The 13611-nt window shown below is 36.6% G+C and overlaps 1 protein-coding gene across 17 annotated transcripts in view; it reads left to right on the forward strand.

Annotated features, from left to right (window-relative positions):
• The window catches only part of RFX3 (regulatory factor X3), a 309752-nt gene that overhangs the window by 76362 nt on the left and 219779 nt on the right, over positions 1-13611 (forward strand). For 2 of the 17 annotated variants that reach the window (XM_081502402.1, XM_081502376.1), the window contains one exon: positions 5800-5874. The exons of the other annotated variants lie outside the window; for them this stretch is intronic. The gene's annotated coding sequence lies outside the window, so the exon portion shown is untranslated. The remainder of the gene's footprint in view (positions 1-5799; positions 5875-13611) is intronic. 17 annotated transcript variants of the gene reach the window in all.

Consider the following 13611-nt stretch of genomic DNA (forward strand, 5'->3'; position numbering starts at 1 on the left):
AGTCATCCCCTTCTCCTGCCTTCAATCTCTCCCAGCATCAGAGTCTTTTCCAATGAGTCAGTTCTTCCCATCGATGTACACGTATTTTAATTTTGCATTGCTCTGATATTATGCTATAGACATTATTTAGTTTGCCCTCAGCACTAATACTAAAGACCTTTCCATGTTACTGGGTATACAGCTTGATTTGTTTTAACTGCTGCATAATATTTTGTGGGGTTTCCCTGGTGGCTCAGTTTGTAAAGTCTGCCTGCAATGCAGGTGACTTGGGTTCAATCCCTGGATCGGTAAGATCCCCAGGAGAAGGAAGTGGCAACTAACTCCAGTATTCTTGCCTGGGAAATCCCATGGACAGAGGAGCCTGGTAGACTACAGTCCAGGGAGTCACAAGAGTCGGACAAGACTTAGCAACTAAACCTACCTACCAAGTATTCTGTAGAGAGAATTTGCTTCCTTTTATTTGTTCTGTGCATTGGACACCTAAATCACAAGGCCTTATAATAACTGGCTTTATATTTTCAGGCTGTCTCTTGCACTCCAGGCAACTTAAATCCCAGCTACTTGAAGTTAACCACTCTTGTATGAAAACAAGGCACTCTTTATATTATCCTACCTTTGTACATGCTTTTAGTCTTTTACTGACTATTTCCTCACCTCAGGACTCAATTCAGGTTATCATTTCCTTGATGAAGACTTTAGCAACTATTTCATACTTGAGCTAGTTGCTTTGTACCCTGCTCACATAGCACTTTTATCTTGGTATGTTTGGGCCTATATTTCTTCCCCAATGTCTATTTTTTTCCTCTGGATTCCTTGAAGGCAGGGATAAGCTGTTAGGTCTCTTTGTATCCTTTGCTCTAGTAGGGTGAATTGCATATATTTGGCAAGCAATAAAATGTTGATTGAATGCATGAAATGTCTGTAGTGAAATACTGGCAATACAAGCATGAGTGATCCTCGTAAGAAGACCCTGATGTTGGGAAGGATTGGGGGCAGGAGGAGAAGGGGACGACAGAGGATGAGATAGCTGGATGGCATCACCGACTCAATGGATGTGAGTTTGGGTAAACTCCGGGAGTTGGTGATGGACAGGGAGGCCTGGCGTGTTGTGATTCACGGGGTCACAAGGAGTCGGACACGACTGAGCGACTGAACTGTACTGATCCTCGTACAAAAGAAAGGGTTGGAACAAAAATGCAGAAGTGGTATAAAAGAGAAGAGCATACAAGAGGCTGAATCCCAAACTGTTTTGAAACTCATAAAGAGGCTAAGGACCACAACATGTTGTGTTCAGATCATGAAGGAAAACAAGAAAAAGGATAAAATATTGCTTGGGTCAGATCGTGTGATAATACTAGATATTGGAATTTAAGGCAGAGCTATGGAACTTCTAGGTTGGTCTCAACTTCTCTATCAAAAAAAATGATATTCAGGTTCAGTAAAGGAGACTAATGATGGTAGCAAGAGAGTTAAGGTTTCCGGAAGGTGAAGCAGTGATAAGAAAGCACTCAATGCTCTCAACTAGTAAATGTCCTGAGATTAAATGACTTGGAGAAATGAGCGGTTTGGTGTTCTTTGAGCATGTTACGGTCAGTAGTAGAGGTCCCAAAAGACTTAAGATCCTGCAAATACTGCTTTTATTTATTTATTTATTTTTTAAAGAGGGGTAAAAATAGAATTCTGAAACTGTGAGATTAGTGGGTTTCATGTCTGTCTTTGGGACAATTTTTTAATTGATCATTAAACAAATGATTTATGGAGACTTAACTAGAAAACAGTCCTCTGGAAACCACATGTGTTCAGTTGGAATATATCATATTAAAATCATGTAATTCTTTTTCCTGTGTAGGTGGAGTAAGTTGATTTTGGCAAGGCCTTGGACAGAGTGTCTCACAATATGTTTATGAAATAGATGGTCAAATCAGGTGCTGTTTTGAAAGGATAGGTAGATTCATAGATGTTTGAAAAAAGATGATGAATGGATTGCTGTCAGCTTGGAGAGAGGTATTTCTAGTCATGTGACTTGGCTCTTTCTTTCACTCCATCTTATTAATCAATTTTATCACTGACTTGGATGAAACAGGCCCATCATATTTGCATATCACATAAAGCTGGAGCTAAAGCTAATAGTTTGGATGAGGGAATCAGGATTGAAAAAAGGCCTAGTCATCTGAAATGATTGGCTGAAATTAAAATGACCTACAATAGTGGTTAATGTAGCATTCTGCATAAAGGTTTGTCACATTATCACACTAGTGAAGAAGACCTGGAAATGTGGTATAACTGTGACTGCTGTGTCTCAGGTGTAGAGTGTTTTAATAGAAGTGCAGTGTTTGGCACAGAAAAGTTGCAGAATCCCTGGACTGGTGAGAAAATACCATCGTGTTCCTTTACAGCTTCCAGGTTTTAAGAAGTGTCTGAGAATTTTGTCATAAAAAGATTATTTTAAAGAATCAGAGTGATTTCCTTAGTAAAACTTTTGTGCATGTATGTGCAGAATGAGGGATCATCAGAATAATTGTTGTTTTCAAATATATAAAGACTGAAAGAGGAATTAGCCTAATTCCATATTTGTTCAACTTTTAAAAGAAAGTATTGAGTTCCTATTCTAGGGCTGGAAATTGTGCTGGGCGTTGGGGATATAATAGTGACTAAAAACAGGGGAAAAATAACTTCATCTTTACCCTTTGTGGCATTGACAGTCTGGTGGAAAAGTCAGACATTAAGCAAATAATTATATGAGTACATGTAATTGCAGCTATGCTAACTACAGGAAGTAAAGGTACCTGGCATCCTAGGAGTGTACAATAGGAGCATTTGATTTGATTAGTAAGGGAAGGCTTGCTTGAGGAAGTGACACGAGGTAAGAGAGAGTATACTATATGTTAACTTGGTGGAAAGGGGAGCAGAGAGGGACCTAATGTGAGTGAGCGTGCTGGTTATAAAGGATGGAGAGCCTGTCTGGTGCACAGAAATTACATTCCAAACCTGAAAAGGAAGTAGTGGTCAGGCCATTCAGACCCTGAAGACCTTACCAAAAAGTTTATTCTGTATCTGGAAACACTAAAAAGCATTTGCTTGTCTTACTTTGAAGGGTGATTTAAATTTGGGAAGATGTCTATGGCTACAGACTGGTATGAGGCCAGAGAGGTTGTGGTAAACCACCTGAGGAAGGACTGCAAGGGTGGATGGGGGGCATCATGCTGCAATAAAGGGGGCTGTCAGTGAAAGTGGAACTGAGCTGTCGAGAGAGTGGAGAGAGCAGTGTGTGTAGGGCCAGAGGACTTGGGTGTGCATCCCACTTCTGCCAATTACTAGCTTGGTGCCCTTGTGCAAATCACATTTCCTATATCCCTGACTGAATGAACTGCACATTTGCTCACAGGTTTTGTCAGGATTACCATATATGTTTTAACATCCATGTAAGTGACTTATAAACTGTGAAGTTTTACATAACATGGAAGAATTGAAAAAAAATCAGTCAACAGTGGTCATTATTGTACTGGCTGGTGGAGTAACGGAATGAAAGTTCTTCAATGTTTCCTAACCTAACTGTTTGAAATAGATGATTCTTTAAAATTTTTATAATTGTACTTTCAGATTTCCATTCCTCTTCCTTTTGTTTTGGAGAATTCACTGACAGGCCCAGTGTAAAAATTTATAGTTACTCAATGCCTTTTGACTTTCTAGTTAACAGTCAAGTTGCTTCAAATGGTTTTGAGTCAGAGATACATGAGTTTTTCTTATGTGTAATCTCAAAAGCAAGAAGGGGTTTAAGGAGTCTTGCAGCAAAACTCTAAAACAAAAATTAGGAAGTATAAAAAAATTCCTCAAATAATATCTTTTGGTAGGTACTAGATACACACTTCTACTAAAGTGTTTCCCTTGTATTTGTACGTAGATGTGTGTGAATCCCCACAAATACACAAAAGGTCCTGTAAGTGGAAATATTACCTATAGTTTTTGAAGTGCTTTAATTTAAAACCTGTGGTAAAATAGAAATCAGTGTAAAATATATTGTTTAATTCCTTTTTTGAGACAGGATGGGAATGGTATTTCTCATAACTCATAGAAAAGAAGATGCATTGGTTATGTATTATTTATTTACATATTTATACACTCAAAATTCATTCAACAAATATACATTGATCATATAAGATGTTTATATGTGTTGCTCTAACTTGTATTTTTATTAAAATTATTTATATATGTTACCACTAGCCTCAGAAAACTTTGTCTATGTGTGACATACCCCTTTGCAAGTAAACTAAAACAAAGGGCCAGAATACAAATATAACCTAAAATTTTAAATTTAGCAGTTCTCTGGCAGAATCCCAAAGACAGCTTCTATTATAGCATTTGCACATTTAATCAAATTTCCTGTTATTGTCATTGATTATTTTGTTGCTTTTATGGTTCAAAAGAATTATTCAGTTTTAAGTATATTACCTATAGTGTGTGAGTCTTTCATGTTTCTTGGGATTGGAGACTTTTCTGTGCAGTGAAGGAAATACTGTTCATTCTAGTTCTTTAATGCTTTTTCTTTAGGAAACTAGGAGTCATAATTGCTGAAAACCAGTTGCATTTTAAAGGTATTAAAACTTGGAAGTTGCTTCTGGATGCATAGCTAAGTAGAAAAACAAGTTTGAGTGAGAAATCAAACCTTCCCACAGGCTTCCATTTATACTGATAATGGCTGTAATAGATGGACCAAGCATGGCTAAGGGTTTTACATGTACATGTATTTAATCTGTCCAACAATATTGTGAAATGTGGGTATTGTTATTCCAGTTTTACAGATGAGGATGCTGGGGTTTAGTGTGGTTAAATGACTAGTATACAGGCAAGCCTAGATTCAAGTCACTTTTGATTCCAAGACTGCTATGCCAGTTGAGACAGCTGATTTGGTACAAAATAAGTTGTTTGAAATAAGTTTAGATTTCTCTGGAGCCATGCTTCTTGCTTTTTGCTATGATACTGCATTAAAAGGAGATAACAGACAGCAGGTACAAAGGTAGAAGTAAGAAAATTATAGTAATCCCTGAGTAGTAATGAATTTCTTGTTGCTTCTGTAATAACTTTTTCTTTCTTTCTTTTTGAAATTAGGAAAGTATGATAACACATTTACAGGAGCCTTAGAAAATACAGAACAAAGTTACATATAGTTCTACTACATATATTACAATTTTTTAAAGTGGGTAAATTAAGATTTTTAGTTGGAGTTTCAATATCAAATTCTCAAAGATTAATAGACAGAATAGACAGAATGAATAGACAGAAAAGTAGAAGGCCTGAAAAGCACTATGAACCAACTCAACATAATTAAGACTTATACAGTTTTCAGCTAATGTGTACACATAGTAAAAAATAATTCAGATAGCCCAAGAGTGTATACAGTTGAATTATGTTTGCTTTCCATGCCTGTGTCCACTAGAGACAACTGTTCTGTCTGATTTCTGGTTATTCTTCAACAGATAGAATTAGCACGGATTGATTTTTTTTTTTTTTTTCATTAAGAATGACATTTGAGCATCAAAGAAACAAGCTGGAAACACCAGGTCTGGAAACTGGTTAACACCCAGATGGGCCAAACTAGGGATGGACGCTGATGAGATTCAGTGCTGAGAATGCAGACAGGCCATCCCGTTAGCCTCCACCCCATAGGAAAGTCCTCCAAGTAGGCTTGCTCCATTTTATAGATGAGGAGATTGGTTATTTCTGTCAAGTGCATAGTTCCATATAGAGCCAAACTCAAATGCAGGTCCGTGACTCTCACCTTTTCATTCTACTGGAGTGCAGGTTACGTCTGGATTTGAGAGTGTTGTGAAGAATTGTACAATTGAAGTGGTCTAAAATTGACTAGAGTTTCTACAGGTAAGCTAGGTAGCAAACTTTAGACAGCTAAAGGCAGTAGAAGATCTTTCTTTTTTCAACTTTTAAAATACATTTTTAATATTACGATAGATTCAGATTTACAGAAAGCTTGTGAAGGTAGCACATAGAATTCTCATGTATCTTGCACATATTTTCCTCTTATTAACAGATTTTCCCACTCTAAAGTCGCTCTTTAATCCCCTTTCCACACTATACTATTTGAAAGGAGGTTACTCTGTGGAGCCCACACTTAAGGAGTCAGGAGTTATGTTGCACCTCTCTGAGTGGGGAGTAGCTTTGTGAATTATTTAGAATACTTCTGAACAAGAGGTATGCTTCTTCTCCCTATCTATTTATTTAGCCAATCATTTATTTATGTAGAGTATGGATTCAATGATATTTTATACTTTGGGTTAAAATACAATATTGTTTTATTGCTCAAATTATTCCATCTTTGGCCATTGGCATCTTTTTAATTGTTCTGTGTTAACTCCTGTGTTTCTTTGACATACTCTCATCATTGTGTTTTGTTTCATTTTTTTTCTTTTCTGAGGCTTTCCTTTCTGGAACCTCAGGATGCATCAGATTTACCTTTAAATTTCCTGCTTTACTCCTAGAATCAGTCACTTCTCTGAGGAACCCTGGTTTCTTTTACTGGAAAATGGTATTAGAAACTGTGATCTTGATGACAGATAGCAGCTCTTTTAAAACTAAATGTTGAGTTGAAAAGAAAGTTATAGCCATTGTCCTTTGAAGTGCTGAATTAGTTCATTGTAGTAATTTATTTGTTAATATTGTTAGAACATAAAATTTGCGTGAGTGAATTGAATAGTTGATCCTAAGAGTTTTTAAGGTAAAATTCTAAGAAATATTATTTTATTATTCTTTCCCGTTACTAAAAAAATAAAAGAAAACCTATCCTTGATGGCACTTTATTTGACTTAATTTGTCCTTGACCAGAACCTGAGGCAAAACTTCAAAACCTGGTAATTTGAAACAGGTTGGGATTAATGCTAGGATTTGAGAAGACTTTATGCTCCATTAGGAAAATTACCAAGCATGGAGTCTATGAAAGACTTATAATTCATATTTATCTAAAGAATAATGTGTCACTAAGCATTTTAAATTTGTGTTAGAATGAGAGAGACTATTAACAAAAAGCAAAAAAAAAAAAAAGTAGAAAAGAGAAGAAAAAAATGACCACTGAGCATGGTTACAATATCTAAACAGTGTGTCCTAACTGATTTATGTCATTACAGAGGAATATTCCCTATTAGAGATCTGGCCTTTCTAATGCTAGAATTGAGATTTCTCTTAATCTGAGATATTTGTTGATAGATTAGACAACCCTTTTGGTGGGGGCGTTAAGGGATTTGTGTGTATATATTTGCAGTTTTAGTAGTACTGATGAACATTTCTTAAAAGTTTATTTCTCGATTTTATTTTTTGCCCTGCCTTACAAGGCAAGTATTCCCTTTTGCTCTTCAGCATCTACCATTTCAGTAAACAAGTTGAATTTTTACACCTCATCTAGCAACCAGGTCAGAAGTATCACAGGATTTGATAGGTTAATGTGTATAGTGTATGTTTGTTTAAAAAAAAAAAAAAAGAAGTAGCAATTTTATAAGAATTAACCAAATGCTTTTTCCTGGGCTATAGTCATCACTATCCTAATCTGTTACATTGTAATTTGCTGTCTTTTAGTTTAACTGTGGAGAGTAGTCTTTTGAATCAATGTAAATAGAAAAGTATTGAATTAAACTGATGAGGCACAATTGCAGTTAGTAAAAAGTACAGCACTAATGAGGAAAAGAACCAGGCAGGTAAAAACTGAAGCAAAGTTAAATGAAGCACTCTCTAATCAATAAGCAAATGTGACTCAGTGCCCAGAAAAATGGAGTGAGACAGAGATGCCCAGAGAGCCCTAGCATGAAGATAGCTGGCAAACCTCAAGAGGGATGGAGCTGAGTGTAGAGATGGGGAAATTAAAACAAAAAGGTTCTGACATAAGTGCTAAAGATTATGCTTGAAGAGCCTGGAAATGCTGATCTGGGACTCAACTGGAGGAAAACCTAAACGTATTAAATGTGCACACCATGCTTGGCGTAGTATGCCATTTAATTCTTACATCAGCTGTTTCATTTATTATGTCATTTTATTCTTTCATCAACTCTTTAAGGCAGTGTATTGTTACTTACAGTATTACAGATGAAAGAAATGCACAGAGATGCTTGAGAATATGCTACCAACCTCACAGCAACTAATCAGGTAAACCCTGATCAGGGTTTAAAATTTTGAGTTTTGAATTCCAAAGCAGTTTGGAGATCAAGGTAGAGAGAAAAACCCAATTCAGTTTAACATACACGCAGACACTTAGGACCAGGGCAACCACCAGGATGATTTTGGAGTCTATGGGTTGAATTGAGTAAGAGAAAGGAGTTTAAAATGGTGGCTGTTGGGTTGAGGTAGTTTAGAGCAGTTGAAAAATGAAGAAGATTGGGGTAGCCTGCTGTATTGAGAGGGCCGTGGAATGGACTGAGGACTGGAGATAGCTGATGGAGCAAGTGGACTTGCGGACTGACTGAAAGGTGGAGATGGGGTTATTGTTGGTCCATTTAATTATCATTTCACATTCATTTTGATCTTGTCAGGATTCTTATAGACTAAAGAGAGTGATTTGCGACTCTCCTCTTGAGGGGAATGTACATTTTAGGGGTTATTCTTGAGTCCGGAAAACTGGGTGTTAGTATTACTAGTCTATTTGTGAATGGGAAAGGAGAATAAGGAAAACCACTGTGAGCTGTAAGAATGTAATATATTTTAAATGGTGTGTTTATGTTTACAGAGTAAATCTCAAGAGCAAATTAATTACATGTCTGTAGTTCTTGAAGTTAATTTAAGTAGGCTAAGTAGGGGGAAAGCATGATTTAATCTTGCTTTATTGCTGGCCAAATCTCTAGGCTGATCATTTTTTCCTTTTAATAAAAATCCTTGTGGTTCCTTGTCTTCCCATTAGCTCATAGTTGAGAGCTCTGGTAAGTTGTCTGTGAGACGGAGTGTATTAGGCTTGCTTGATTAAAATTGTTCATGAGAGATCACGCAGACAAGGGACTTTTAGCATAATTAAAAAAGCACTGCTAGCCTTTAAAGATGAGATTTCAGAGATTTCTGAACTTAAATCCACCTGTAGGGAAGTGTGTTTATGTAATTAGATTCCAGTTCGCTCATGAACCCTTCTTACTTAATTCACACATGGTGTCCTTTCCTTTTATGGAATATCATATTTTCATGCAGGAGACGAGAAATGCTGAGAAGAGCCAGAACTTGAATGAGCTGAAACATTTCCCTTGAAAGATCACAATGTAATAAGTTAAACAATCAGTTACCTCCTTATGTTAACCTGTTTGTTTATAAAAAGAAACTCGGGAACAAAGCTGAAGATAGTAAAGAGAAAAATCAAAGTAAATTGCATATCCTGTGTTCGCTGCCTAATCTGAGAAAATCTATATCAGCGTTTGAAAAATAGTCTCCTTTTATTTAATGGCTGTCTTAGCCCAAAGTTTTTTTTTTTTTTTTCTTTTCATTTTATAGCCCAAATTTTTCAGTGCTGCACTCTGAAATCATTCAGTTATTACTCCCATTTTACTATCATGTTTCAGGGAGAAAAAAAAGATGATTACAGTTAATGTGGTTTAAAATGGCTTCTTTTGTCCTTTTAAAGCAAAGTTGACTGCTATATATTTTTAGAGCACTTTATTGAGCACTTCAGTTTTCCTCCTGTGTGTTTTTTAAGATACCTTTTAGTTTTTCAGAAAGGAACTCTTTCTAGCATAAATCAAAATGTTACTGCTGTAGTGAAGGCAGTGTTTTAGAAGAAAACTGCCAAGGTGTGAATTTTTTTTTTTTAACCTACCTGTATAAGGCATTTATTTCATGGACTAAGGATTACTGAACATGTGAACATTTCTTTAGGAAAGTCATTTTCCTCGGCTAATAAGTAATGTTTTGTTTTCACCTGGAAAATTGCTTTAGAACGTTTCTCTTGTAATTAAAATAATTTTTCCATTAGCTGAGAGTGGTTCTCAAAGCTTCTTGACATTTTTTCTCTAAGTTCCATCTTACTTTGCATTTTTTAAAAGAATTAAGTCTAGGCTGATTGTAACATAAAACAACAGGATCTAAGCTATTTCCATGTCATCTCTGTGCAAGTGAATAATATAATAAAAGAAGCTCCCCAAAGTGTACCATAAATTATCCTAGTTATACATTAAAACTGATTTTAGGACTTAGTCAAAGATACATTGGCTAGCATAAAAATAATTTAAAATCATAAAGAATTGAGGAAGCTTGGATTTGAATTTTTAAATGGTTGGAGGTTTTTTTTTTGTTTTGATGTCTCATATCAATCTGCAGGAAGAGAGCTCTAAACAAGGTTATGTCTTGAAATGTTATAACCTGTGAATAGTTTTGTTTGTGGGAGGAGGTCACAGAAAGGTTATTCCTTTCTTCTTGACAAGTAATCATAGTAGTTCATAGATTCCCTGGTTTCCAATTATTTTATATAGTCTTGAGAATTAATTTTTGCATCAAATTATATATTTCCTTAGTTTTGATTGAATAAACTGTTTTGATAGGACTGTACAATAGGCTAGATAATAATAGTTGCTCAATTAATACATACTTTAGGATGAAATCATAAAGAATTAACAAGGTGCAGTGTGTGTTACAATAGTGGCAACTAGTATATCTCTGTCATAGGCAGTATAATTTCTTTTGTGTTCTTATTCTTGTTTAATTTAAGATGCTGGTTAGTATAGCCATTTAATTGTTTATTCGTCACCTGTCCACCATCTATTCATTTAGTCAATAAACATTTATTAAACTTTTTTCGTATATCAGGAATTGGGCTTGGGTACTGGTGACTCAGAGATGAATAACTGTTTTTGAGATTATTTTTTTCAAGAAACAAATTCACAAGTAATTATTAGTATGAATAGAGTGCTGTACATGTAAAAGAAGGTACGTCTAATTGTTGCTGGAATGTCAATGAAGACTTCAACAGGGGAGACAATATTTAAAGTGAGTGTGGAAAGATAAAAACTTCCTTCACCAGGCTGAAAATAAGAGGAAGGCCATGCTGAAAGGTGAGAAAGTACAGATGCCTCCCTTATTGCTTAAAGAATTGCCAGTATCTATTTGGAATATACAGGAGAAATAATTGGAAGTGGTGTTGGAAAAGTAGGCAGGAATGTCTCTCATAAAGTTTAGGCTTTACTTGTAAGAAGTTACAAGGCATTGAGGGAAATAAAGCTGGATGAGTAACGTGAGATTATTTTGTACTTTTGAAAAATAAATTGGTCAGGATTATAGGAAATATTTGGATAGGGAAGAAAGAGATTACACAGTGAGCATCAGATGGCCTAGTGAGTTAGGAAACAATCTTATATCATTGGGTTTTGGAGCCATACAGACTTGACTTCAGATCCTTGATATGAAGAAGGTTCCCTTAACTTCTTTCAGCCTAAGATTCTTCATTTGTAAAATGGAGATAATAGCTATCTTGAAGTATGGTAAGGTTCAGGAGCTCAAAATGCTTTGCTTAAATTTGTAGGTTTATAAGACATATTCAATAAATGGTAGCTATTATTATTAGTTATTGTCCTGTAAGTCCTTAGAATTACATGGTAAACATTATAAGTGCTCCTTTCCCTCAAGAAATTTATAATAATATATGCAAAAACAAATGAGCAAGATAAACACATATTTTTTAAACTGTGTTTATTTTTGAAGCCTCCCTTATTGCTTTCCTTGTGTGGATAACTCAGTTGAAGATTGACAAATGGGTTCCCTAGCCTTGCTCATATATTTCCAAATACTTTAAATCATTCAAAATATTTGGTGTTGATGGCTTTATGGTCTGATAAATATGATTAAATAAATTTCTCCCCAAGTGGAAACTGTTCTGTTTTTATAATCAGTGCATTTAAATATCAAGAAATACTGTCTCCTATCTCAAGTGGGAATTTCTCCTAGGATCCCCCTAAACAGGTGATTAAATTTCTGCTTGAACTCTTTTGTGAGGTCCTTTACCTTACAGAGAAGTCTATTCCACATGCATCTCAAATTGGAATTGTAGGATATTTTTCTCATGTATTTTATGCAGCTTAATTTTAATTTCTACTGCTTGGGTACTAGTTCTCTCCCAAAATCAAATAGACCAAATCTAATCAGTTTTCACTTGCTGTGCCATCAGTTCAGTTCAGTTCAGTTCAGTTCAGTCGCTCAGTCGTGTCCGACTCTCTGCGACCCCATGAATTGCAGCACGCCAGGCCTCTCTGTCCATCACCAACTCCCGGAGTCTACCCAAACCCATGTTCATCGAGTCAGTGATGCCATCCAACCATCTCATCCTCTGTCGTCCCCTTCTCCTCCCGCCCCCAATCCTACCCAGCATTAGGGTCTTTTCCAATGAGTCAACCCTTTGCATGAGGTGTCCAAAGTATTGGAGTTTCAGCTTCAACATCAGACCTTCCAATGAACACCCAGGATTTATCTCTTTTAGGATGGATTGATTGGATCTCCTTGCAGTCCAAGGGACTCTCAAGAGTCTTCTCCAACACCACAGTTCAAAAGCATCAATTCTGCGGCGCTCAGCTTTCTTCACCGTCCAACTCTCACATCCATACATGACCAATGGAAAAACCACAGCCTTGACTAGACAGACTTTTGTTGGCAAAGTAATGTCTCTGCTTTTAAACATGCTATCTAGGTTGGCCATAACCTTCCTTCCAAGGAGTAAGCATCTTTTAATTTCATGGCTGCAGTCACCATCAGCAGTGATTCTGGAGCCCAAAAAAATAAAGTCTGACACTGTTTCCACTGTTTCCCCATCTATTTCCCATGGAGTGATGGGACCAGATGCCATGATCTTAGTTTTCTGAACGTTGAGCTTTAAGCCAACTTTTTCACTCTCCTCCTTCACCTTCATCAAGAGGCTCTTTAGTTCCTCTTCACTTTCTGCCATAAGGGTGGTGTCATCCGCATATCTAAGGTTATTGATATTTCTCCCGGCAATCTTGATTCCAGCTTGTGTTTCCTCCAGCCCAGCGTTTCTCATGATGTACTCTGCATATAAGTTAAATAAGCAGGGTGACAATATACAGCCTTGACGTACTCCTTTTCCTATTTGCAACCAGTCTGTTGTTCCATGTCCAGTTCTAACTGTTGCTTCCTGACCTGCATACAGGTTTCTCAAGAGATAGGTCAGATGGTCTGGTATGCCCATCTCTTTCAGAATTTTCCACAGTTTATTGTGATCCACACAGTCAAAGGCTTTGGCATAGTCAATAAAGCAGAAATAGATGTTTTTCTGGAACTCTCTTGCTTTTTCGATGATCCAGCGGATACTGGCAATTTGATCTCTGGTTCCTCTGCCTTTTCTAAAACCAGCTTGAACATCTGGAATTTCATGGTTGACGTATTGCTGAAGCCTGGCTGGGAGAATTTTGAGCATTACTTTACTAGCATGTGAGATGAGTGCAATTGTGCGGTAGTTTGAGCATTCTTTGGCATTGCCTTTCTTTGGGATTGGAACGAAAACTGACCTTTTCCAGTCCTGTGGCCACTACTGAGTTTTCCAAATTTGCTGGCATATCGAGTGCAGCACTTTCACAGCATCACCTTTGAGGATTTGAAACAGCTCAACTGGAATTCCATCACCTCCACTAGCTTTGTTCG

This window comes from Giraffa tippelskirchi, chromosome 1 (assembly GCF_054371585.1).
Source record: "Giraffa tippelskirchi isolate mGirTip1 chromosome 1, T2T-mGirTip1v1.2.pri, whole genome shotgun sequence".
Lineage (NCBI taxonomy): Eukaryota > Metazoa > Chordata > Mammalia > Artiodactyla > Giraffidae > Giraffa > Giraffa tippelskirchi.